This window comes from Medicago sativa, chromosome 2 (assembly GCF_051527215.1).
Source record: "Medicago sativa cultivar Bolivia chromosome 2, Bolivia_mono, whole genome shotgun sequence".
Lineage (NCBI taxonomy): Eukaryota > Viridiplantae > Streptophyta > Magnoliopsida > Fabales > Fabaceae > Medicago > Medicago sativa.
Genome location: NC_140750.1, coordinates 85268201 through 85289433, shown reverse-complemented (window position 1 = coordinate 85289433; position 21233 = coordinate 85268201).

Sequence of the window (21233 nt, the reverse complement as noted above, 5' to 3'; positions counted from 1 at the left end):
TGAATCTTAGCGTGTGACAATTCGTTGGATAGGTAAACAACATAACTACGACTTCCATGGGATATTTTTGCATTCTCTAAAAATTCGGCCAAAATGGAGGTTAAGAAAATCTCCTCGTTAATTTAGGACATTACTCGTTTTCAACCCTTTTTTAGTAGGAAGGCCATAAAGTGGTCGATTTGTATTGAATCTTAGCATGTGAAAATTCGCTGGATAGGTAAACAAAATAGCTACGACTTCCATGGGATATTTTTGCATTCTCTAAAAATTCGGCCAAAATGGAGGTTAAGAAAATCCCCTCGTTAATTTAGGACATTACTCGTTTTCGACCCTTTTTTTATAAGGAAGGCCATAAAGTGGCCGGTTTGTATTGAATCTTAGCATGGGACAATTCGTTGGATAGGTAAACAACATAGCTACGACGTCCATGGGATATTTTTGCATTTTTTAAAAATTCAGCCAAAATGGAGGTTAAGAAAATCCTCGCGTTAATTTGGGACATTACTCGTTTTCGACCCTTTTTTACTAGGAATGCCATAATGTGGCCGATTTGCATTGAATCTTAGCGTGTGACAATTCGTTGGATAGGTAAACAACATAACTACGACTTCCATGGGATATTTTTGCATTCTCTAAAAATTCGGCCAAAATGGAGGTTAAGAAAATCTCGTCGTTAATTTGGGACATTACTCGTTTTCGACCCTTTTTTAGTAGGAAGGCCATAATGTGGCCGATTTGCATTGAATCTTAGCGTGTGACAATTCGTTGGATAGGTAAACAACATAACTACGACTTCCATGGGATATTTTTGCATTCTCTAAAAATTCGGCCAAAATGGAGGTTAAGAAAATCTCGTCGTTAATTTGGGACATTACTCGTTTTCGACCCTTTTTTAGTAGGAAGGCCATAATGTGGCCGATTTGCATTGAATCTTAGCGTGTGACAATTCGTTGGATAGGTAAACAACATAACTACGACTTCCATGGGATATTTTTGCATTCTCTAAAAATTCGGCCAAAATGGAGGTTAAGAAAATCTCCTCGTTAATTTAGGACATTACTCGTTTTCAACCCTTTTTTAGTAGGAAGGCCATAAAGTGGTCGATTTGTATTGAATCTTAGCATGTGAAAATTCGCTGGATAGGTAAACAAAATAGCTACGACTTCCATGGGATATTTTTGCATTCTCTAAAAATTCGGCCAAAATGGAGGTTAAGAAAATCCCCTCGTTAATTTAGGACATTACTCGTTTTTGACCCTTTTTTTATAAGGAAGGCCATAAAGTGGCCGGTTTGTATTGAATCTTAGCATGGGACAATTCGTTGGATAGGTAAACAACATAGCTACGACTTCCATGGGATATTTTTGCATTTTTTAAAAATTCAGCCAAAATGGAGGTTAAGAAAATCCTTGCGTTAATTTGGGACATTACTCGTTTTCGACCCTTTTTTACTAGGAATGCCATAATGTGGCCGATTTGCATTGAATCTTAGCGTGTGACAATTCGTTGAATAGGTAAACAACATAACTACAACTTCCATGGGATATTTTTGCATTCTCTAAAAATTCGGCCAAAATGGAGGTTAAGAAAATCTCGTCGTTAATTTAGGACATTACTCGTTTTCGACCCATTTTTACTAGGAAGGCCATAAAGTGGCAGATTTGTATTGAATCTTAGCATGTGACAATTCGTTGGATAGGTAAACAACATAGCTACGACTTCCATGGGATATTTTTGCATTCTCTAAAAATTCGGCCAAAATGGAGGTTAAGAAAATCTCCTCGTTAATTTAGGACATTACTCGTTTTCGACCCATTTTTACTAGGAAGGCCATAAAGTGGCCGATTTGTATTGAATCTTAGCATGTGACACTTTGTTGGATAGGTAAACAACATAACTACGACTTCCATGGGATATTTTTGCATTCTCTAAAAATTTAGCCAAAATGGAGGTTAAGAAAATCCCCTCGTTAATTTAGGACATTACTCATTTTCGACCCTTTTTTATAAGGAAGGCCATAAAGTGGCCGGTTTGTATTGAATCTTAGCATGGGACAATTCGTTGGATAGGTAAACAACATAGCTACGACTTCCATGGGATATTTTTGCATTTTTTAAAAATTCAGCCAAAATGGAGGTTAAGAAAATCTCCTTGTTAATTTGGGACATTACTCGTTTTCGACCCTTTTTTACTAGGAAGGCCATAATGTGGCCGATTTGCATTGAATCTTAGCGTGTGACAATTCGTTGGATAGGTAAACAACATAACTATGACTTCCACGGGATATTTTTGCATTCTCTAAAAATTTGGCCAAAATAGAGGTTAAGAAAATCTCCTCGTTAATTTAGGACGTTACTCGTTTTCGACCCATTTTTACTAGGAAGGCCATAAAGTGGCCAATTTGTATTGAATCTTAGCATGTGACAATTCGTTGGATAGGTAAACAACATACCTACGATTTCCATGGGATATTTTTGCATTCTCTAAAAATTCGGCCAAAAGGGTGGTTAAGAAAATCCCCTCGTTAATTTAGGACATTACTCGTTTTCGACCCTTTTTTACTAGGAAGGCCATAATGTGGCCGATTTGCATTGAATCTTAGCATGTGACAATTCGTTGGAAAGGTAAACAACCTAACTACGACTTCCATGGGATATTTTTGCATTCTCTAAAAATTCGGCCAAAATGGAGGTTAAGAAAATCTCCTCGTTAATTTGGGACATTACTCGTTTTCGACCCTTTTTTAGTAGGAAGGCCATAATGTGGCCGATTTGCATTGAATCTTAGCGTGTGACAATTCGTTGGATAGGTAAACAACATAACTACGACTTCCATGGGATATTTTTGCATTCTCTAAAAATTCGGCCAAAATGGAGGTTAAGAAAATTTCCTCGTTAATTTAGGACATTACTCGTTTTCAACCCTTTTTTAGTAGGAAGGCCATAAAGTGGTCGATTTGTATTGAATCTTAGCATGTGAAAATTCGTTGGATAGGTAAACAAAATAGCTACGACTTCCATGGGATATTTTTGCATTCTCTAAAAATTCGGCCAAAATGGAGGTTAAGAAAATCTCCTCGTTAATTTGGGACATTACTCGTTTTCGACCCTTTTTTAGTAGGAAGGCCATAATGTGGCCGATTTGCAATGAATCTTAGCGTGTGACAATTCGTTGGATAGGTAAACAACATAACTACGACTTCCATGGGATATTTTTGCATTCTCTAAAAATTCGGCCAAAATGGAGGTTAAGAAAATTTCCTCGTTAATTTAGGACATTACTCGTTTTCAACCCTTTTTTAGTAGGAAGGCCATAAAGTGGTCGATTTGTATTGAATCTTAGCATGTGAAAATTCGTTGGATAGGTAAACAACATAGCTACGACTTCCATGGGATATTTTTGCATTTTTTAAAAATTCAGCCAAAATGGAGGTTAAGAAAATCCTTGCGTTAATTTGGGACATTACTCGTTGTCGACCCTTTTTTACTAGGACGGCCATAATATGGCCGATTTGCATTGAATCTTAGCGTGTGACAATTCGTTGGATAGGTAAACAACATAACTACGACTTCCATGGGATATTTTTGCATTCTCTAAAAATTCGGCCAAAACGGAGGTTAAGAAAATCTCCTCGTTAATTTAGGACATTACTCGTTTTCGACCCTTTTTTACTAGGAAGGCCATAATGTGGCCGATTTGCATTGAATCTTAGCATGTGACAATTCGTTGGATAGATAAACAACATAACTACGACTTCCATGGGATATTTTCGCATTCTCTAAAAATTCGGCCAAAATGGAGGTTAAGAAAATCTCCTCGTTAATTTAGGACATAACTCGTTTTAAACCCTTTTTTAGTAGGAAAGCCATAATGTGGCCGATTTGCATTGAATCTTAGCGTGTCACAATTCGTTGGATAGGTAAACAACATAACTACGACTTCAATGGGATATTTTTGCATTCTCTAAAAATTCGGCCAAAATGGAGGTTAAGAAAATCTCCTCGTTAATTTAGGACATTACTCGTTTTCGACCCATTTTTACTAGGAAGGCCATAAAGTGGCCGATTTGTATTGAATCTTAGCATGTGACAATTCGTTGGATAGGTAAACAACATAACTATGACTTCCACGGGATATTTTTGCATTCTCTAAAAATTTGGCCAAAATAGAGGTTAAGAAAATCTCCTCGTTAATTTGGGACATTACTCGTTTTCGACCCTTTTTTAGTAGGAAGGCCATAATGTTGCCGATTTGCATTGAATCTTAGCGTGTGACAATTCGTTGGATAGGTAAACAACATAACTATGACTTCCACGGGATATTTTTGCATTCTCTAAAAATTTGGCCAAAATAGAGGTTAAGAAAATCTCCTCGTTTATTTAGGACATTACTCGTTTTCGACCCATTTTTACTAGGAAGGCCATAAAGTGGCAGATTTGTATTGAATCTTAGCATGTGACAATTCGTTGGATAGATAAAAAACATAACTACGACTTCCATGGGATATTTTCGCATTCTCTAAAAATTCGGCCAAAATGGAGGCTAAGAAAATCTCCTCGTTAATTTAGGACATAACCCGTTTTCAACCCTTTTTTAGTAGGAAGGACATAATGTGGCCGATTTGCATTGAATCTTAGCGTGTGACAATTTGTTGGATAGGTAAACAACATAACTACGACTTCCATGGGATATTTTTGCATTCTCTAAAAATTCGGCCAAAATGGAGGTTAAGAAAATCTCCTCGTTAATTTAGGACGTTACTCGTTTTCGACCCATTTTTACTAGGAAGGCCATAAAGTGGCCAATTTGTATTGAATCTTAGCATGTGACAATTCGTTGGATAGGTAAACAACATACCTACGATTTCCATGGGATATTTTTGCATTCTCTAAAAATTCGGCCAAAAGGGTGGTTAAGAAAATCCCCTCGTTAATTTAGGACATTACTCGTTTTCGACCCTTTTTTACTAGGAAGGCCATAATGTGGCCGATTTGCATTGAATCTTAGCATGTGACAATTCGTTGGAAAGGTAAACAACCTAACTACGACTTCCATGGGATATTTTTGCATTCTCTAAAAATTCGGCCAAAATGGAGGTTAAGAAAATCTCCTCGTTAATTTGGGACATTACTCGTTTTCGACCCTTTTTTAGTAGGAAGGCCATAATGTGGCCGATTTGCATTGAATCTTAGCGTGTGACAATTCGTTGGATAGGTAAACAACATAACTACGACTTCCATGGGATATTTTTGCATTCTCTAAAAATTCGGCCAAAATGGAGGTTAAGAAAATTTCCTCGTTAATTTAGGACATTACTCGTTTTCAACCCTTTTTTAGTAGGAAGGCCATAAAGTGGTCGATTTGTATTGAATCTTAGCATGTGAAAATTCGTTGGATAGGTAAACAAAATAGCTACGACTTCCATGGGATATTTTTGCATTCTCTAAAAATTCGGCCAAAATGGAGGTTAAGAAAATCCCCTCGTTAATTTAGGACATTACTCGTTTTCGACCCTTTTTTTATAAGTAAGGCCATAAAGTGGCCGGTTTGTATTGAATCTTAGCATGGGACAATTCGTTGGATAGGTAAACAACATAGCTACGACTTCCATGGGATATTTTTGCATTTTTTAAAAATTCAGCCAAAATGGAGGTTAAGAAAATCCTTGCGTTAATTTGGGACATTACTCGTTGTCGACCCTTTTTTACTAGGACGGCCATAATATGGCCGATTTGCATTGAATCTTAGCGTGTGACAATTCGTTGGATAGGTAAACAACATAACTACGACTTCCATGGGATATTTTTGCATTCTCTAAAAATTCGGCCAAAACGGAGGTTAAGAAAATCTCCTCGTTAATTTAGGACATTACTCGTTTTCGACCCTTTTTTACTAGGAAGGCCATAATGTGGCCGATTTGCATTGAATCTTAGCATGTGACAATTCGTTGGATAGATAAACAACATAACTACGACTTCCATGGGATATTTTCGCATTCTCTAAAAATTCGGCCAAAATGGAGGTTAAGAAAATCTCCTCGTTAATTTAGGACATAACTCGTTTTAAACCCTTTTTTAGTAGGAAAGCCATAATGTGGCCGATTTGCATTGAATCTTAGCGTGTCACAATTCGTTGGATAGGTAAACAACATAACTACGACTTCAATGGGATATTTTTGCATTCTCTAAAAATTCGGCCAAAATGGAGGTTAAGAAAATCTCCTCGTTAATTTAGGACATTACTCGTTTTCGACCCATTTTTACTAGGAAGGCCATAAAGTGGCCGATTTGTATTGAATCTTAGCATGTGACAATTCGTTGGATAGGTAAACAACATAACTACGACTTCCATGGGATATTTTTGCATTCTCTAAAAATTCGGCCAAAAGGGTGGTTAAGAAAATCCCCTCGTTAATTTAGGACATTACTCGTTTTCGACCCTTTTTTACTAGGAAGGCCATAATGTGGCCGATTTGCATTGAATCTTAGCATGTGACAATTCGTTGGAAAGGTAAACAACCTAACTACGACTTCCATGGGATATTTTTGCATTCTCTAAAAATTCGGCCAAAATGGAGGTTAAGAAAATCTCCTCGTTAATTTGGGACATTACTCGTTTTCGACCCTTTTTTAGTAGGAAGGCCATAATGTGGCCGATTTGCATTGAATCTTAGCGTGTGACAATTCGTTGGATAGGTAAACAACATAACTACGACTTCCATGGGATATTTTTGCATTCTCTAAAAATTCGGCCAAAATGGAGGTTAAGAAAATTTCCTCGTTAATTTAGGACATTACTCGTTTTCAACCCTTTTTTAGTAGGAAGGCCATAAAGTGGTCGATTTGTATTGAATCTTAGCATGTGAAAATTCGTTGGATAGGTAAACAAAATAGCTACGACTTCCATGGGATATTTTTGCATTCTCTAAAAATTCGGCCAAAATGGAGGTTAAGAAAATCCCCTCGTTAATTTAGGACATTACTCGTTTTCGACCCTTTTTTTATAAGTAAGGCCATAAAGTGGCCGGTTTGTATTGAATCTTAGCATGGGACAATTCGTTGGATAGGCAAACAACATAGCTACGACTTCCATGGGATATTTTTGCATTTTTTAAAAATTCAGCCAAAATGGAGGTTAAGAAAATCCTTGCGTTAATTTGGGACATTACTCGTTGTCGACCCTTTTTTACTAGGACGGCCATAATATGGCCGATTTGCATTGAATCTTAGCGTGTGACAATTCGTTGGATAGGTAAACAACATAACTACGACTTCCATGGGATATTTTTGCATTCTCTAAAAATTCGGCCAAAACGGAGGTTAAGAAAATCTCCTCGTTAATTTAGGACATTACTCGTTTTCGACCCTTTTTTACTAGGAAGGCCATAATGTGGCCGATTTGCATTGAATCTTAGCATGTGACAATTCGTTGGATAGATAAACAACATAACTACGACTTCCATGGGATATTTTCGCATTCTCTAAAAATTCGGCCAAAATGGAGGTTAAGAAAATCTCCTCGTTAATTTAGGACATAACTCGTTTTAAACCCTTTTTTAGTAGGAAAGCCATAATGTGGCCGATTTGCATTGAATCTTAGCGTGTCACAATTCGTTGGATAGGTAAACAACATAACTACGACTTCAATGGGATATTTTTGCATTCTCTAAAAATTCGGCCAAAATGGAGGTTAAGAAAATCTCCTCGTTAATTTAGGACATTACTCGTTTTCGACCCATTTTTACTAGGAAGGCCATAAAGTGGCCGATTTGTATTGAATCTTAGCATGTGACAATTCGTTGGATAGGTAAACAACATAACTACGACTTCCATGGGATATTTTTGCATTCTCTAAAAATTCGGCCAAAAGGGTGGTTAAGAAAATCCCCTCGTTAATTTAGGACATTACTCGTTTTCGACCCTTTTTTACTAGGAAGGCCATAATGTGGCCGATTTGCATTGAATCTTAGCATGTGACAATTCGTTGGAAAGGTAAACAACCTAACTACGACTTCCATGGGATATTTTTGCATTCTCTAAAAATTCGGCCAAAATGGAGGTTAAGAAAATCTCCTCGTTAATTTGGGACATTACTCGTTTTCGACCCTTTTTTAGTAGGAAGGCCATAATGTGGCCGATTTGCATTGAATCTTAGCGTGTGACAATTCGTTGGATAGGTAAACAACATAACTACGACTTCCATGGGATATTTTTGCATTCTCTAAAAATTCGGCCAAAATGGAGGTTAAGAAAATTTCCTCGTTAATTTAGGACATTACTCGTTTTCAACCCTTTTTTAGTAGGAAGGCCATAAAGTGGTCGATTTGTATTGAATCTTAGCATGTGAAAATTCGTTGGATAGGTAAACAAAATAGCTACGACTTCCATGGGATATTTTTGCATTCTCTAAAAATTCGGCCAAAATGGAGGTTAAGAAAATCCCCTCGTTAATTTAGGACATTACTCGTTTTCGACCCTTTTTTTATAAGTAAGGCCATAAAGTGGCCGGTTTGTATTGAATCTTAGCATGGGACAATTCGTTGGATAGGTAAACAACATAGCTACGACTTCCATGGGATATTTTTGCATTTTTTAAAAATTCAGCCAAAATGGAGGTTAAGAAAATCCTTGCGTTAATTTGGGACATTACTCGTTGTCGACCCTTTTTTACTAGGACGGCCATAATATGGCCGATTTGCATTGAATCTTAGCGTGTGACAATTCGTTGGATAGGTAAACAACATAACTACGACTTCCATGGGATATTTTTGCATTCTCTAAAAATTCGGCCAAAACGGAGGTTAAGAAAATCTCCTCGTTAATTTAGGACATTACTCGTTTTCGACCCTTTTTTACTAGGAAGGCCATAATGTGGCCGATTTGCATTGAATCTTAGCATGTGACAATTCGTTGGATAGATAAACAACATAACTACGACTTCCATGGGATATTTTCGCATTCTCTAAAAATTCGGCCAAAATGGAGGTTAAGAAAATCTCCTCGTTAATTTAGGACATAACTCGTTTTAAACCCTTTTTTAGTAGGAAAGCCATAATGTGGCCGATTTGCATTGAATCTTAGCGTGTCACAATTCGTTGGATAGGTAAACAACATAACTACGACTTCAATGGGATATTTTTGCATTCTCTAAAAATTCGGCCAAAATGGAGGTTAAGAAAATCTCCTCGTTAATTTAGGACATTACTCGTTTTCGACCCATTTTTACTAGGAAGGCCATAAAGTGGCCGATTTGTATTGAATCTTAGCATGTGACAATTCGTTGGATAGGTAAACAACATAACTACGACTTCCATGGGATATTTTTGCATTCTCTAAAAATTCGGCCAAAATGGAGGTTAAGAAAATCTCCTCGTTAATTTAGGACATTACTCGTTTTCGACCCATTTTTACTAGGAAGGCCATAAAGTGGCCGATTTGTATTGAATCTTAGCATGTGACAATTCGTTGGATAGGTAAACAACATAACTACGACTTCCATGGGATATTTTTGCATTCTCTAAAAATTCGGCCAAAATGGAGGTTAAGAAAATCTCCTCGTTAATTTAGGACATTACTCGTTTTCGACCCATTTTTACTAGGAAGGCCATAAAGTGGCCGATTTGTATTGAATCTTAGCATGTGACAATTTGTTGGATAGGTAAACAACATAACTACGACTTCCATGGGATATTTTTGCATTCTCTAAAAATTCGGCCAAAACGGAGGTTAAGAAAATCTCCTCGTTAATTTAGGACATTACTCGTTTTCGACCCTTTTTTGCTAGGAAGGCCATAATGTGGCCGATTTGCATTGAATCTTAGCATGTGACAATTCGTTGGATAGATAAACAACATAACTACGACTTCCATGGGATATTTTCGCATTCTCTAAAAATTCGGCCAAAATGGAGGTTAAGAAAATCTCCTCGTTAATTTAGGACATAACTCGTTTTAAACCCTTTTTTAGTAGGAAAGCCATAATGTGGCCGATTTGCATTGAATCTTAGCGTGTCACAATTCGTTGGATAGGTAAACAACATAACTACGACTTCAATGGGATATTTTTGCATTCTCTAAAAATTCGGCCAAAATGGAGGTTAAGAAAATCTCCTCGTTAATTTAGGACATTACTCGTTTTCGACCCATTTTTACTAGGAAGGCCATAAAGTGGCCGATTTGTATTGAATCTTAGCATGTGACAATTCGTTGGATAGGTAAACAACATAACTACGACTTCCATGGGATATTTTTGCATTCTCTAAAAATTCGGCCAAAATGGAGGTTAAGAAAATCTCCTCGTTAATTTAGGACATTACTCGTTTTCGACCCATTTTTACTAGGAAGGCCATAAAGTGGCCGATTTGTATTGAATCTTAGCATGTGACAATTCGTTGGATAGGTAAACAACATAACTACGACTTCCATGGGATATTTTTGCATTCTCTAAAAATTCGGCCAAAATGGAGGTTAAGAAAATCTCCTCGTTAATTTAGGACATTACTCGTTTTCGACCCATTTTTACTAGGAAGGCCATAAAGTGGCCGATTTGTATTGAATCTTAGCATGTGACAATTTGTTGGATAGGTAAACAACATAACTACGACTTCCATGGGATATTTTTGCATTCTCTAAAAATTCGGCCAAAACGGAGGTTAAGAAAATCTCCTCGTTAATTTAGGACATTACTCGTTTTCGACCCTTTTTTGCTAGGAAGGCCATAATGTGGCCGATTTGCATTGAATCTTAGCATGTGACAATTCGTTGGATAGATAAACAACATAACTACGACTTCCATGGGATATTTTCGCATTCTCTAAAAATTCGGCCAAAATGGAGGTTAAGAAAATCTCCTCGTTAATTTAGGACATAACTCGTTTTAAACCCTTTTTTAGTAGGAAAGCCATAATGTGGCCGATTTGCATTGAATCTTAGCGTGTCACAATTCGTTGGATAGGTAAACAACATAACTACGACTTCAATGGGATATTTTTGCATTCTCTAAAAATTCGGCCAAAATGGAGGTTAAGAAAATCTCCTCGTTAATTTAGGACATTACTCGTTTTCGACCCATTTTTACTAGGAAGGCCATAAAGTGGCCGATTTGTATTGAATCTTAGCATGTGACAATTCGTTGGATAGGTAAACAACATAACTACGACTTCCATGGGATATTTTTGCATTCTCTAAAAATTCGGCCAAAATGGAGGTTAAGAAAATCTCCTCGTTAATTTAGGACATTACTCGTTTTCGACCCATTTTTACTAGGAAGGCCATAAAGTGGCCGATTTGTATTGAATCTTAGCATGTGACAATTCGTTGGATAGGTAAACAACATAACTACGACTTCCATGGGATATTTTTGCATTCTCTAAAAATTCGGCCAAAATGGAGGTTAAGAAAATCTCCTCGTTAATTTAGGACATTACTCGTTTTCGACCCATTTTTACTAGGAAGGCCATAAAGTGGCCGATTTGTATTGAATCTTAGCATGTGACAATTTGTTGGATAGGTAAACAACATAACTACGACTTCCATGGGATATTTTTGCATTCTCTAAAAATTCGGCCAAAACGGAGGTTAAGAAAATCTCCTCGTTAATTTAGGACATTACTCGTTTTCGACCCTTTTTTGCTAGGAAGGCCATAATGTGGCCGATTTGCATTGAATCTTAGCATGTGACAATTCGTTGGATAGATAAACAACATAACTACGACTTCCATGGGATATTTTCGCATTTTCTAAAAATTCGGCCAAAATGGAGGTTAAGAAAATCTCCTCGTTAATTTAGGACATAACTCGTTTTAAACCCTTTTTTAGTAGGAAAGCCATAATGTGGCCGATTTGCATTGAATCTTAGCGTGTCACAATTCGTTGGATAGGTAAACAACATAACTACGACTTCCATGGGATATTTTTGCATTCTCTAAAAATTCGGCCAAAACGGAGGTTAAGAAAATCTCCTCGTTAATTTAGGACATTACTCGTTTTCGACCCTTTTTTGCTAGGAAGGCCATAATGTGGCCGATTTGCATTGAATCTTAGCATGTGACAATTCGTTGGATAGATAAACAACATAACTACGACTTCCATGGGATATTTTCGCATTCTCTAAAAATTCGGCCAAAATGGAGGTTAAGAAAATCTCCTCGTTAATTTAGGACATAACTCGTTTTAAACCCTTTTTTAGTAGGAAAGCCATAATGTGGCCGATTTGCATTGAATCTTAGCGTGTCACAATTCGTTGGATAGGTAAACAACATAACTACGACTTCAATGGGATATTTTTGCATTCTCTAAAAATTCGGCCAAAATGGAGGTTAAGAAAATCTCCTCGTTAATTTAGGACATTACTCGTTTTCGACCCATTTTTACTAGGAAGGCCATAAAGTGGCCGATTTGTATTGAATCTTAGCATGTGACAATTCGTTGGATAGGTAAACAACATAACTACGACTTCCATGGGATATTTTTGCATTCTCTAAAAATTCGGCCAAAATGGAGGTTAAGAAAATCTCCTCGTTAATTTAGGACATTACTCGTTTTCGACCCATTTTTACTAGGAAGGCCATAAAGTGGCCGATTTGTATTGAATCTTAGCATGTGACAATTCGTTGGATAGGTAAACAACATAACTACGACTTCCATGGGATATTTTTGCATTCTCTAAAAATTCGGCCAAAATGGAGGTTAAGAAAATCTCCTCGTTAATTTAGGACATTACTCGTTTTCGACCCATTTTTACTAGGAAGGCCATAAAGTGGCCGATTTGTATTGAATCTTAGCATGTGACAATTTGTTGGATAGGTAAACAACATAACTACGACTTCCATGGGATATTTTTGCATTCTCTAAAAATTCGGCCAAAACGGAGGTTAAGAAAATCTCCTCGTTAATTTAGGACATTACTCGTTTTCGACCCTTTTTTGCTAGGAAGGCCATAATGTGGCCGATTTGCATTGAATCTTAGCATGTGACAATTCGTTGGATAGATAAACAACATAACTACGACTTCCATGGGATATTTTCGCATTTTCTAAAAATTCGGCCAAAATGGAGGTTAAGAAAATCTCCTCGTTAATTTAGGACATAACTCGTTTTAAACCCTTTTTTAGTAGGAAAGCCATAATGTGGCCGATTTGCATTGAATCTTAGCGTGTCACAATTCGTTGGATAGGTAAACAACATAACTACGACTTCAATGGGATATTTTTGCATTCTCTAAAAATTCGGCCAAAATGGAGGTTAAGAAAATCTCCTCGTTAATTTAGGACATTACTCGTTTTCGACCCATTTTTACTAGGAAGGCCATAAAGTGGCCGATTTGTATTGAATCTTAGCATGTGACAATTCGTTGGATAGGTAAACAACATAACTACGACTTCCATGGGATATTTTTGCATTCTCTAAAAATTCGGCCAAAATGGAGGTTAAGAAAATCTCCTCGTTAATTTAGGACATTACTCGTTTTCGACCCATTTTTACTAGGAAGGCCATAAAGTGGCCGATTTGTATTGAATCTTAGCATGTGACAATTTGTTGGATAGGTAAACAACATAACTACGACTTCCATGGGATATTTTTGCATTCTCTAAAAATTCGGCCAAAACGGAGGTTAAGAAAATCTCCTCGTTAATTTAGGACATTACTCGTTTTCGACCCTTTTTTGCTAGGAAGGCCATAATGTGGCCGATTTGCATTGAATCTTAGCATGTGACAATTCGTTGGATAGATAAACAACATAACTACGACTTCCATGGGATATTTTCGCATTTTCTAAAAATTCGGCCAAAATGGAGGTTAAGAAAATCTCCTCGTTAATTTAGGACATAACTCGTTTTAAACCCTTTTTTAGTAGGAAAGCCATAATGTGGCCGATTTGCATTGAATCTTAGCGTGTCACAATTCGTTGGATAGGTAAACAACATAACTACGACTTCAATGGGATATTTTTGCATTCTCTAAAAATTCGGCCAAAATGGAGGTTAAGAAAATCTCCTCGTTAATTTAGGACATTACTCGTTTTCGACCCATTTTTACTAGGAAGGCCATAAAGTGGCCGATTTGTATTGAATCTTAGCATGTGATCGTTGGATAGGTAAACAACATAACTACGACTTCCATGGGATATTTTTGCATTCTCTAAAAATTCGGCCAAAATGGAGGTTAAGAAAATCTCCTCGTTAATTTAGGACATTACTCGTTTTCGACCCATTTTTACTAGGAAGGCCATAAAGTGGCCGATTTGTATTGAATCTTAGCATGTGACAATTCGTTGGATAGGTAAACAACATAACTACGACTTCCATGGGATATTTTTGCATTCTCTAAAAATTCGGCCAAAATGGAGGTTAAGAAAATCTCCTCGTTAATTTAGGACATTACTCGTTTTCGACCCATTTTTACTAGGAAGGCCATAAAGTGGCCGATTTGTATTGAATCTTAGCATGTGACAATTTGTTGGATAGGTAAACAACATAACTACGACTTCCATGGGATATTTTTGCATTCTCTAAAAATTCGGCCAAAACGGAGGTTAAGAAAATCTCCTCGTTAATTTAGGACATTACTCGTTTTCGACCCTTTTTTGCTAGGAAGGCCATAATGTGGCCGATTTGCATTGAATCTTAGCATGTGACAATTCGTTGGATAGATAAACAACATAACTACGACTTCCATGGGATATTTTCGCATTTTCTAAAAATTCGGCCAAAATGGAGGTTAAGAAAATCTCCTCGTTATTTTAGGACATAACTCGTTTTAAACCCTTTTTTAGTAGGAAAGCCATAATGTGGCCGATTTGCATTGAATCTTAGCGTGTCACAATTCGTTGGATAGGTAAACAACATAACTACGACTTCAATGGGATATTTTTGCATTCTCTAAAAATTCGGCCAAAATGGAGGTTAAGAAAATCTCCTCGTTAATTTAGGACATTACTCGTTTTCGACCCATTTTTACTAGGAAGGCCATAAAGTGGCCGATTTGTATTGAATCTTAGCATGTGACAATTCGTTGGATAGGTAAACAACATAACTACGACTTCCATGGGATATTTTTGCATTCTCTAAAAATTCAGCCAAAATGGAGGTTAAGAAAATCTACTCGTTAATTTAGGACATTACTCGTTTTCGACCCATTTTTACTAGGAAGGCCATAAAGTGGCCGATTTGTATTGAATCTTAGCATGTGACAATTTGTTGGATAGGTAAACAACATAACTACGACTTCCATGGGATATTTTTGCATTCTCTAAAAATTCGGCCAAAACGGAGGTTAAGAAAATCTCCTCGTTAATTTAGGACATTACTCGTTTTCGACCCTTTTTTGCTAGGAAGGCCATAATGTGGCCGATTTGCATTGAATCTTAGCATGTGACAATTCGTTGGATAGATAAACAACATAACTACGACTTCCATGGGATATTTTCGCATTTTCTAAAAATTCGGCCAAAATGGAGGTTAAGAAAATCTCCTCGTTAATTTAGGACATAACTCGTTTTAAACCCTTTTTTAGTAGGAAAGCCATAATGTGGCCGATTTGCATTGAATCTTAGCGTGTCACAATTCGTTGGATAGGTAAACAACATAACTACGACTTCAATGGGATATTTTTGCATTCTCTAAAAATTCGGCCAAAATGGAGGTTAAGAAAATCTCCTCGTTAATTTAGGACATTACTCGTTTTCGACCCATTTTTACTAGGAAGGCCATAAAGTGGCCGATTTGTATTGAATCTTAGCATGTGACAATTCGTTGGATAGGTAAACAACATAACTACGACTTCCATGGGATATTTTTGCATTCTCTAAAAATTCGGCCAAAATGGAGGTTAAGAAAATCTCCTCGTTAATTTAGGACATTACTCGTTTTCGACCCATTTTTACTAGGAAGGCCATAAAGTGGCCGATTTGTATTGAATCTTAGCATGTGACAATTTGTTGGATAGGTAAACAACATAACTACGACTTCCATGGGATATTTTTGCATTCTCTAAAAATTCGGCCAAAACGGAGGTTAAGAAAATCTCCTCGTTAATTTAGGACATTACTCGTTTTCGACCCTTTTTTGCTAGGAAGGCCATAATGTGGCCGATTTGCATTGAATCTTAGCATGTGACAATTCGTTGGATAGATAAACAACATAACTACGACTTCCATGGGATATTTTCGCATTCTCTAAAAATTCGGCCAAAATGGAGGTTAAGAAAATCTCCTCGTTAATTTAGGACATAACTCGTTTTAAACCCTTTTTTAGTAGGAAAGCCATAATGTGGCCGATTTGCATTGAATCTTAGCGTGTCACAATTCGTTGGATAGGTAAACAACATAACTACGACTTCAATGGGATATTTTTGCATTCTCTAAAAATTCGGCCAAAATGGAGGTTAAGAAAATCTCCTCGTTAATTTAGGACATTACTCGTTTTCGACCCATTTTTACTAGGAAGGCCATAAAGTGGCCGATTTGTATTGAATCTTAGCATGTGACAATTCGTTGGATAGGTAAACAACATAACTACGACTTCCATGGGATATTTTTGCATTCTCTAAAAATTCGGCCAAAATGGAGGTTAAGAAAATCTCCTCGTTAATTTAGGACATTACTCGTTTTCGACCCATTTTTACTAGGAAGGCCATAAAGTGGCCGATTTGTATTGAATCTTAGCATGTGACAATTTGCTGGATAGGTAAACAACATAACTACGACTTCCATGGGATATTTTTGCATTCTCTAAAAATTCGGCCAAAACGGAGGTTAAGAAAATCTCCTCGTTAATTTAGGACATTACTCGTTTTCGACCCTTTTTTGCTAGGAAGGCCATAATGTGGCCGATTTGCATTGAATCTTAGCATGTGACAATTCGTTGGATAGATAAACAACATAACTACGACTTCCATGGGATATTTTCGCATTTTCTAAAAATTCGGCCAAAATGGAGGTTAAGAAAATCTCCTCGTTAATTTAGGACATAACTCGTTTTAAACCCTTTTTTAGTAGGAAAGCCATAATGTGGCCGATTTGCATTGAATCTTAGCGTGTCACAATTCGTTGGATAGGTAAACAACATAACTACGACTTCAATGGGATATTTTTGCATTCTCTAAAAATTCGGCCAAAATGGAGGTTAAGAAAATCTCCTCGTTAATTTAGGACATTACTCGTTTTCGACCCATTTTTACTAGGAAGGCCATAAAGTGGCCGATTTGTATTGAATCTTAGCATGTGACAATTCGTTGGATAGGTAAACAACATAACTACGACTTCCATGGGATATTTTTGCATTCTCTAAAAATTCGGCCAAAATGGAGGTTAAGAAAATCTACTCGTTAATTTAGGACATTACTCGTTTTCGACCCATTTTTACTAGGAAGGCCATAAAGTGGCCGATTTGTATTGAATCTTAGCATGTGACAATTTGTTGGATAGGTAAACAACATAACTACGACTTCCATGGGATATTTTTGCATTCTCTAAAAATTCGGCCAAAACGGAGGTTAAGAAAATCTCCTCGTTAATTTAGGACATTACTCGTTTTCGACCCTTTTTTGCTAGGAAGGCCATAATGTGGCCGATTTGCATTGAATCTTAGCATGTGACAATTCGTTGGATAGATAAACAACATAACTACGACTTCCATGGGATATTTTCGCATTTTCTAAAAATTCGGCCAAAATGGAGGTTAAGAAAATCTCCTCGTTAATTTAGGACATAACTCGTTTTAAACCCTTTTTTAGTAGGAAAACCATAATGTGGCCGATTTGCATTGAATCTTAGCGTGTCACAATTCGTTGGATAGGTAAACAACATAACTACGACTTCAATGGGATATTTTTGCATTCTCTAAAAATTCGGCCAAAATGGAGGTTAAGAAAATCTCCTCGTTAATTTAGGACATAACTCGTTTTCGACCCATTTTTACTAGGAAGGCCATAAAGTGGCCGATTTGTATTGAATCTTAGCATGTGACAATTCGTTGGATAGGTAAACAACATAACTACGACTTCAATGGGATATTTTTGCATTCTCTAAAAATTCGGCCAAAATGGAGGTTAAGAAAATCTCCTCGTTAATTTAGGACATTACTCGTTTTCGACCCATTTTTACTAGGAAGGCCATAAAGTGGCCGATTTGTATTGAATCTTAGCATGTGACAATTCGTTGGATAGGTAAACAACATAACTACGACTTCCATGGGATATTTTTGCATTCTCTAAAAATTCGGCCAAAATGGAGGTTAAGAAAATCTCCTCGTTAATTTAGGACATTACTCGTTTTCGACCCATTTTTACTAGGAAGGCCATAAAGTGGCCGATTTGTATTGAATCTTAGCATGTGACAATTTGCTGGATAGGTAAACAACATAACTACGACTTCCATGGGATATTTTTGCATTCTCTAAAAATTCGGCCAAAACGGAGGTTAAGAAAATCTCCTCGTTAATTTAGGACATTACTCGTTTTCGACCCTTTTTTGCTAGGAAGGCCATAATGTGGCCGATTTGCATTGAATCTTAGCGTGTGACAATTCGTTGGATAGATAAACAACATAACTACGACTTCCATGGGATATTTTCGCATTCTCTAAAAATTCGGCCAAAATGGAGGTTAAGAAAATCTCCTCGTTAATTTAGGACATAACTCGTTTTAAACCCTTTTTTAGTAGGAAAGCCATAATGTGGCCGATTTGCATTGAATCTCAGCGTGTCACAATTCGTTGGATAGGTAAACAACATAACTACGACTTCAATGGGATATTTTTGCATTCTCTAAAAATTCGGCCAAAATGGAGGTTAAGAAAATCTCCTCGTTAATTTAGGACATTACTCGTTTTCGACCCATTTTTACTAGGAAGGCCATAAAGTGGCCGATTTGTATTGAATCTTAGCATGTGACAATTCGTTGGATAGGTAAACAACATAACTACGACTTCCATGGGATATTTTTGCATTCTCTAAAAATTCGGCCAAAATGGAGGTTAAGAAAATCTCCTCGTTAATTTAGGACATTACTCGTTTTCGACCCATTTTTACTAGGAAGGCCATAAAGTGGCCGATTTGTATTGAATCTTAGCATGTGACAATTTGCTGGATAGGTAAACAACATAACTACGACTTCCATGGGATATTTTTGCATTCTCTAAAAATTCGGCCAAAACGGAGGTTAAGAAAATCTCCTCGTTAATTTAGGACATTACTCGTTTTCGACCCTTTTTTGCTAGGAAGGCCATAATGTGGCCGATTTGCATTGAATCTTAGCATGTGACAATTCGTTGGATAGATAAACAACATAACTACGACTTCCATGGGATATTTTCGCATTTTCTAAAAATTCGGCCAAAATGGAGGTTAAGAAAATCTCCTCGTTAATTTAGGACATAACTCGTTTTAAACCCTTTTTTAGTAGGAAAGCCATAATGTGGCCGATTTGCATTGAATCTTAGCGTGTCACAATTCGTTGGATAGGTAAACAACATAACTACGACTTCAATGGGATATTTTTGCATTCTCTAAAAATTCGGCCAAAATGGAGGTTAAGAAAATCTCCTCGTTAATTTAGGACATTACTCGTTTTCGACCCATTTTTACTAGGAAGGCCATAAAGTGGCCGATTTGTATTGAATCTTAGCATGTGACAATTCGTTGGATAGGTAAACAACATAACTACGACTTCCATGGGATATTTTTGCATTCTCTAAAAATTCGGCCAAAATGGAGGTTAAGAAAATCTACTCGTTAATTTAGGACATTACTCGTTTTCGACCCATTTTTACTAGGAAGGCCATAAAGTGGCCGATTTGTATTGAATCTTAGCATGTGACAATTTGTTGGATAGGTAAACAACATAACTACGACTTCCATGGGATATTTTTGCATTCTCTAAAAATTCGGCCAAAACGGAGGTTAAGAAAATCTCCTCGTTAATTTAGGACATTACTCGTTTTCGACCCTTTTTTGCTAGGAAGGCCATAATGTGGCCGATTTGCATTGAATCTTAGCATGTGACAATTCGTTGGATAGATAAACAACATAACTACGACTTCCATGGGATATTTTCGCATTTTCTAAAAATTCGGCCAAAATGGAGGTTAAGAAAATCTCCTCGTTAATTTAGGACATAACTCGTTTTAAACCCTTTTTTAGTAGGAAAACCATAATGTGGCCGATTTGCATTGAATCTTAGCGTGTCACAATTCGTTGGATAGGTAAACAACATAACTACGACTTCAATGGGATATTTTTGCATTCTCTAAAAATTCGGCCAAAATGGAGGTTAAGAAAATCTCCTCGTTAATTTAGGACATAACTCGTTTTCGACCCATTTTTACTAGGAAGGCCATAAAGTGGCCGATTTGTATTGAATCTTAGCATGTGACAATTCGTTGGATAGGTAAACAACATAACTACGACTTCAATGGGATATTTTTGCATTCTCTAAAAATTCGGCCAAAATGGAGGTTAAGAAAATCTCCTCGTTAATTTAGGACATTACTCGTTTTCGACCCATTTTTACTAGGAAGGCCATAAAGTGGCCGATTTGTATTGAATCTTAGCATGTGACAATTCGTTGGATAGGTAAACAACATAACTACGACTTCCATGGGATATTTTTGCATTCTCTAAAAATTCGGCCAAAATGGAGGTTAAGAAAATCTCCTCGTTAATTTAGGACATTACTCGTTTTCGACCCATTTTTACTAGGAAGGCCATAAAGTGGCCGATTTGTATTGAATCTTAGCATGTGACAATTCGTTGGATAGGTAAACAACATAACTACGACTTCCATGGGATATTTTTGCATTCTCTAAAAATTCGGCCAAAATGGAGGTTAAGAAAATCTCCTCGTTAATTTAGGACATTACTCGTTTTCGACCCATTTTTACTAGGAAGGCCATAAAGTGGCCGATTTGTATTGAATCTTAGCATGTGACAATTTGCTGGATAGGTAAACAACATAACTACGACTTCCATGGGATATTTTTGCATTCTCTAAAAATTCGGCCAAAACGGAGGTTAAGAAAATCTCCTCGTTAATTTAGGACATTACTCGTTTTCGACCCTTTTTTGCTAGGAAGGCCATAATGTGGCCGATTTGCATTGAATCTTAGCATGTGACAATTCGTTGGATAGATAAACAACATAACTACGACTTCCATGGGATATTTTCGCATTTTCTAAAAATTCGGCCAAAATGGAGGTTAAGAAAATCTCCTCGTTAATTTAGGACATAACTCGTTTTA